The following is a 6876-nucleotide window of genomic DNA, read 5'->3' on the forward strand; positions in this document are numbered from 1 at the left end:
CCTTTTTTGCCTATTTTTCTTAGATTTTTTGAATTTGTTTTAGGAACTAACTTTTTTTGTTGTTTTATAGCATCTAACTTAGTAGTTCTTCTTTGGTAACATCCTTCTAACTCTTCTCTTTTCTCTACTTTCTGAATTTCTATTCTATGATTAGGTTGTTTTAGAATTAGGAGGCTATGAGTGTTTCATGCCCAAGTGGGTTCATGATAACACTCAACATCTCTTGAGCAAAGGAGGATTACTTGAAGGGTTGCCTATCCATCACTTGCTTAGACACCACTTGAGATCCCCTAAGTTAATCTAAATAATGGATGTAAATCAACCTCAACATTTAGTTAAGGAGGTTCAAGATGAGAATGAGGTACATCACGCTCCCCCACATTGTACTTTACGAGATTACTTACAACTTGCGGGGGTAAGTGCACTTTCATGGATGGTGTTTCCACTTAATGCAAGAAACGTGGATTTTAAACTAGGAGTGATACAATTCCTTCCTAAATTTCATGGACTAGACTTTGAAAGTCCATACTTGCAAATTAAAGAATTCAATGAGATAGTCGCCACATTGCACTTTCAAAATGTGTCTAAAGACATAGTAAGACTGAAGTTGTTTCCCTTCTCATTGAAGGAGAAGGCTAAGTCGTGGTTTCACTCCTTAAATCCACGATCTATCGGTACATGGGTAGAGATGACCCAGGAGTTCCTTAAAAAGTTCTTCCCGATGCACAAAACAGATAGTTTAAGGAGGGTGATCATGAATTTTGCCCAAAAAAAGGAAGAGACCTTCTTCCAAAGTTGGGAGAGATTCAAGGATATTATAAATTCGTGTCTACATCATGGCTATGAGATATGATGAGTAATAAGATTTTTCAATAACAGATTAACTTTGCCCATGCGTCAATTTGTAGATATGATGTGTAACACTGAATTTATGAATAAGGAGGCTGATGATGCGTGTGATTATTTTGATCTACTCATAACAAACATGCAATCATGGGACACCTCCCTAAGACTCACCACTTCTAAGCCTATCTAGTCAAGAGAAAGGGGATGAATGTATGTCTTAAAAGAAGAAGACAACATGAGTGCGAGGGTGGCCAATCTCACAAGGAAAGTCGAAGCCATGGAACTTAAGAAGGTAGAAACTATCAAACCCGAGGAGGTTTTGGAAGTTGTTTGCGGTATATGTGCTATTAACATACATGTAACTCAGGATTATCCTACAATTCTTGCTTTTCAAGAGTTATTGAATAAACAATTGTTCACAACCCCAAGTGTAGGGCTGCAATGTAGTAATAACTTAGTGAGACCGAGTTTGAATCCACTTAGACTTAAATTGTATGTATTCTGAAAATAACTAGAACTAGAACAATAATAATATCTTATAAGTTCTATATTGTATAAAGCACACCTTTGTTTGTCAAATTTCATTTAGACAAAATAACTTATGAAGTACGCCTTCTAATGTGGATCAAGATGGAAAGTTAAATACTCTACTGAAGTTCAAGTCAAGTAGTGGATCAAGATGGAAAGTTCAAGTTCTATTGAGTTCAAGTTCTACTAAAGTTATAGTAGAAGATCAAGCTTCATCTTCAACTTCAAGCTCTATTAAAGATTCAAGTAGAAGAACAAGTTCTGTGAAGTTCAAGCTACTTCAAAGTTCGGTCATATCAATTATAACAAACCCTAGAAAGACCTTAGGCTTAGGTACTTTCAAAACAAAACTTAAAATGGGTTTTTATGCTTATGTTAGGATAAAATTCGACTAGTGTAGGCTAAGGTTCGACTAGTCTAAGATGTGGTTCAACTAATCTAAGCATTTTTTCAACCAATCCAAGATTAAACTCAAGAAAATGATTTTTCCGTTACTTCTTTGGCCAGTTGAACAGACCGCTCAACCAGTCGAAGATGGGCCTTCGACTAGTTGAGGATTACTTGACTTAAAGTCCTGAGACTGTATTAGTTCGCATTTTAGGCACCCTCCACCAGTCGAAGCCCTTGCTGGACTAGTCAAATAGGGCCCTCGACCAGTCGAGTAAGGCCTTCGACCAGTCGAAGATCTATTTTATCTTATTGCGCCCAAATTCAAAATTTTATTGGAACAGAATCTGGTCCTTCGACGAGTCGAAAACTGTCTTAGATGAGTTGAAGCAACTTCTTTTCCTATAAATAGAGGCCTTCTCTCAATCCAAAATTATCAATTCAAGTTGATAAAAGCCTTTATCAAGAGAGAGAAAAGTCCCCATTATTGTCAAGCTATTACTCGGTATTTATAATATTTTTTAATAGCTTTGTTTTTGTTTTAATTCCTTGATATCCTATTTTCTAAATCTTATACTATAAAGAGAGTAAATACTCTTCTTTGAGATGTTAAGGAATTCAAACAAGTAGCATTTGGTTTAAATCTATTAAAAATCAATCTAGAACCTAGAACCCTCGTCTGTATGACTAAACATTGAACAATCTACTACAAGAGAAGCGGTTTACGACTACATTTATAGATACGTCTTCAAAGGTGAAGATAAGTATATTTTGCTTTTATATTTTAGTTTTATTAACATAGCCAGATAATCTCATTTGTTGGTTTTCCTAAGATAGCCAGAAAATCTTAGTGAGGGTTTTTTTTGTGATAGCCCTTTAAAATAACAACTGTATGAGGTTTTAAGGTGACCCTGAGAAAACCTTATTTATAGTGAAAGCCAATATCACGTGGATAGTGATTATTGGGAGTAGAGTAGGTATAGCTATTTGAGAACAGTTGTTGTACACACTAAACCACTATAACTCTTGGTGTTGTGGTGAATGTTTACTTTTTGCATTTGTGGAGGATGTTTGTAATTTCATTTATGCAAAAGTAGTGAATGTTTGTAATAGATAGCTTTATTTACTCTTGATTGGTTTAAGATCTTGATTCTTACAAACATTCATGAAATAAGATTGTCCTACCTAAACTTGGTTTGGTTGTAGGTTGTCTTTCGAATTAGTTTGAATCAACTTTTCAATGCTAGTACAATTGAGATTTCTAATTTATTTAATACTTCAACACTTTTATTTTTATTTGGTGTATTCTTATTCACCCCCTCCCCCTTCTAGGACTTCTTAAGCTCGCCTTTTTAAGTGGTATTAGTGTTAAGTTGCTCATTGTTTTTTGGATTAAATTCCTTGAGTTAAAAGATTTAGAGCTTTTATAATGTCAAATTTCAATAACTTATTGTTGAGGGTCAAATATTGCATATTATCCCTCATTTATATATTGGTTTTATGAACATGATACTGCTTAATGTCCTATTTTACTCATGTTTGTGTTGTAAGGTGAATTTAGGAGCTTGGATTGGAGCTAAAAGTATGAATTTGACACTCATAGATCACCAAGTCAAGGAATAGATCGTAGGAGATGAAGATTAAAGATTTCAAGGTCCCAAGACTCAAGAAAACTAAGTGGAGAAGGAATGAAGTCGAAAGAATAGGTGCAGAATTCACATTGACTGTATCATTAATCACCGTTCAATGACATCGAACACATGTCGATGATATCGAATTTATGAAAGAAAATTGAGTTAATTGCTAGACAAATTGAAGACATTTTTTGATGACTAAAGGACTTTTCGATGACTTGAAGCCTTGCTCAATGACATCGAAGTCAGTTCGATGACATCGAATTTTCTTTGGATTTTTGACAAAACTCGCTGGACACATTGGGTTCCATGTTCGATTACAAGAAGGCTTCCTTGATGATATCGAAGACTTACTCACTGACATCGAAGGCTTCTTCAATTGCATCGAATTTATTAAAGAAATTGGATTTACTCTCTGGACTGTTTTAGACGCATTATCGATTTCTCGAACAACTCTCGATGACATCGAAGACACCTTCGATAACATCGAAGGTAGGTTCGATGACATAAAAGGTTACAGAGTCCGGATGAAGTTATAAAAGCGTGAAAAAAGCACGTAAAAAAGGCACCTTCGATGACATCAAAGCCAGTTCGATGTCATCAAATGATTCACGTGGATTTACGCAGAGTTGCACGGAGTGCGTAAATTTGAGGCAGTTTTCGGATTTTTTTCAAGTCGGTGCGAGAGGAGGTGTTGCTCAACTATAAATAGGAGTCCCCATAGCACTCCTAGGCATCAATCTAGGGTTTAGAGGAGCAAAGCACAAGGGTGGAGAGACGTCACCAAGCATTTTTCTTCTTTCTTCCTTAGTTTTTCATGTTTTCTTCTAGGGTTTTAGATCTAATCATGTCTATGGTTGGCTAAGCCTCTTAGCTAGGGCTAAGATATGAAGCTCGTAGCGTGATGGGATGTTGTTATTGCTTTGATTCATGTTTATGTTGACTTACTTTATTTTAGTTTAATATTTAAGGAATACTTTTAGTTTTCAATGGTTTATTGTGACTCAAATTATAGTAGATTTGTAATAGCTTTGAGTATCTTCTTTTCATGTTTTGAGATTGTGAAATTAGAAAATCTTGTTGTTCATCATCGTCCCTTGGGCATGGTTGGATGATGGAATCCCTTCTAATCTTCATGATTCTCATATGTTTGGTTGTGGGATTGGTATATCCTATTGTGAGCCATTGTCTCCTGGGCATGTTTTTGTAATGGAATCGCTTTTAATCCTCACAACTCTCATCCATTGAGAATTAAGTCAAAGGAGATTTGATTTTATTAAGACATCTTCCAACTGGATAAGATAAGACTCCGAATCTTGTTATGTTACTTGAATCAAGCAATGAATCACCCTGATTGCTACAAGTGGATCTTTGAAAACTCTAGTTCCCACCTTTCAAATTATAAGTTTCTAATTAAACACTTCATAATTACTTCCTTTAATTACAAATTTAGATTTACATCTTCTTTTAGTTCTACTTCTAGTTACTTTCAGAATACACACAAGATTAGTCCCTGTGGATTTAACCTCGGTCTAACTGAGATTATTACTACATCGCGACCCTACACTTGGGGTTGTGAACAAGTTTTTGGCACCATTGCTTGGGACTAACGGTTGCATTTTTCTGAGATTAACTAGTTTTGGAATTAGGTTAAGATTATAATTTGTTTACTTTCTATTTTTAGGTTAGGATTTTTCTAAATTATTTTTAGAAACTAATTTACCTTCTAATCCTAGGTTTAGAAACATTCCTAATTTGCTTTTAGAAACTTTCCTTTTTCATTTTTAGAAACTATTTTACTTTCCTTTTTTCCTTTTTAGAAATTAATTCACTTTCCTTTTCCTTTTGCAGGATATTAACACAAAACCTTCTAATTTGGTAACTTCTTTCTAATTCTCTCTCTTTCTATTTCTATATTTCTATTTCCCTTGTTTCTTTTAGTTTTAGGTTAGATTCTGAAATAGAGGGTTGAGAGTGTTTCACGCCCAACTGGGTCTGTGATAACACTCAACGTCTTTTGAGTGAAGGAGGATTGGTTGAGGGGTTATTTATCTATCACAGGATTAGACACCACTTGAGATCCACAGAGTTAACTGAAGTTATGGCTGACAATCAACCTCCAATTCCACCTCAACCTAGGGTTGAGAAAATCCAGGATGAGAATGAGATAAATCAAGCACCCCCGCCTCGTACTTTACGAGACTATTTACAATCGGCGGGGGTGAGCACGCCCTCATGCATGGTTTTTCCAGAAAATACGAGACGTATGGATATCAAGCCAGGGGTGATCCAACTCCTTCCAAAATTCCATGGACTTAAATCTGGAAACCCATATTTACACTTGAAAGAGTTTGATGAGATCATAGCCACTTTATATTTTCCTAACGTGTCCGATGACACGGTCAGGCTGAAACTCTTTCCATTTTCTTTGAAAGCGAAAGCTAAGATGTGGTTACATTCGCTATGTCCTTGATCTTTTGGTAGATGGAACGATATGAAAAGGGAGTTCATAAAGAAAATTTTCCCACACCATAAAACGAACACCCCCAGAAATTCAATCATGAATTTCACCTAAAAGGAGGATGAAACATTCTTCTAATGTTAGGAGTGGTTCAAGGATCTTGTCAGTTCATGCCCACAACACAGTTTTGAAACGTGGCGCATTACACACTTTTTCTATAATGGACTGACATCCTCCATGCATAAATTGGTCGAGACAATGTGCAATGGGGAATTCATGAACAAAAATGTCAATGATGTGTGGGATTATTTGGATAGACTTGCTGCAAAAGCACAATCATGGGATGTCTCCCTAAAATCAAGCACCACCTCTAAGCCTGCTTAATTAAAGGAGGGGCAGAATATACCTTCTAAAAGAGGACGATGATATCAATGGTAAAGTGACTAATCTCATAAGGAAATTCGAGGCCATGGAACTAAAGAAGGATAAGGCTAAGGAAATTATTTACGGTATTTGTGCTTGCAACATTTACACAACTGAAAATTGCCCAATAATACCTGTTTTTCAAGAGGTACTGAATGAGAAATCTAACGTTGTGAATAATTGCCAAAGGCCATCAAAATTTTAGTTAGAAGAATTCCCTAATCAAATTCCAAATCAAGGGAAGCCGTAAGAGGAACCAGTTCAAAATTCCACACAAACTCAAGAGCTTATCCAAGCATTACGAGAACTTACAAAATTTATGCAAAAGATGGATTCACGTGTTACGATTATAGAGAAGGGGATGCTTCCTGCTGAGCCTTTCCCCAATCCTAAACTGTAATATGAAATAAGTGATCATAGCTCTTCAAATCAAATGGAGCAAGCTAAGTATATCACCACCCTTAGGAGTGGGAAAATAATTGATAAATCTATTCCGGTAAGGGCTGAAAAGTCTAAGGACCTAGAAATAAATGAAATGATAGACCTAGTACTGCTCCACAAGAATTAGAACTAGAACTTCAAAGCAAACCAGTTGCT

At 35.8% G+C, this 6876-nt stretch overlaps 2 non-coding genes across 2 annotated transcripts; both read right to left on the minus strand.

The window, feature by feature from the left end:
* Positions 1-735: 735 nt before the first annotated feature.
* Positions 736-843, minus strand: LOC131238402 (small nucleolar RNA R71). Its single transcript, XR_009167809.1, has one exon. It is a non-coding gene; the product is annotated as a small nucleolar RNA R71 (small nucleolar RNA).
* Positions 844-5937: 5094 nt separating this feature from the next.
* On the minus strand, positions 5938-6044 carry LOC131238418 (small nucleolar RNA R71). The gene has a single exon (XR_009167828.1). It is a non-coding gene; the product is annotated as a small nucleolar RNA R71 (small nucleolar RNA).
* Between the last annotated feature and the right edge of the window lie 832 nt (positions 6045-6876).

The sequence above is a fragment of the Magnolia sinica genome, chromosome 2 (genome assembly GCF_029962835.1).
Source record: "Magnolia sinica isolate HGM2019 chromosome 2, MsV1, whole genome shotgun sequence".
Taxonomy (NCBI): Eukaryota; Viridiplantae; Streptophyta; class Magnoliopsida; order Magnoliales; family Magnoliaceae; genus Magnolia; species Magnolia sinica.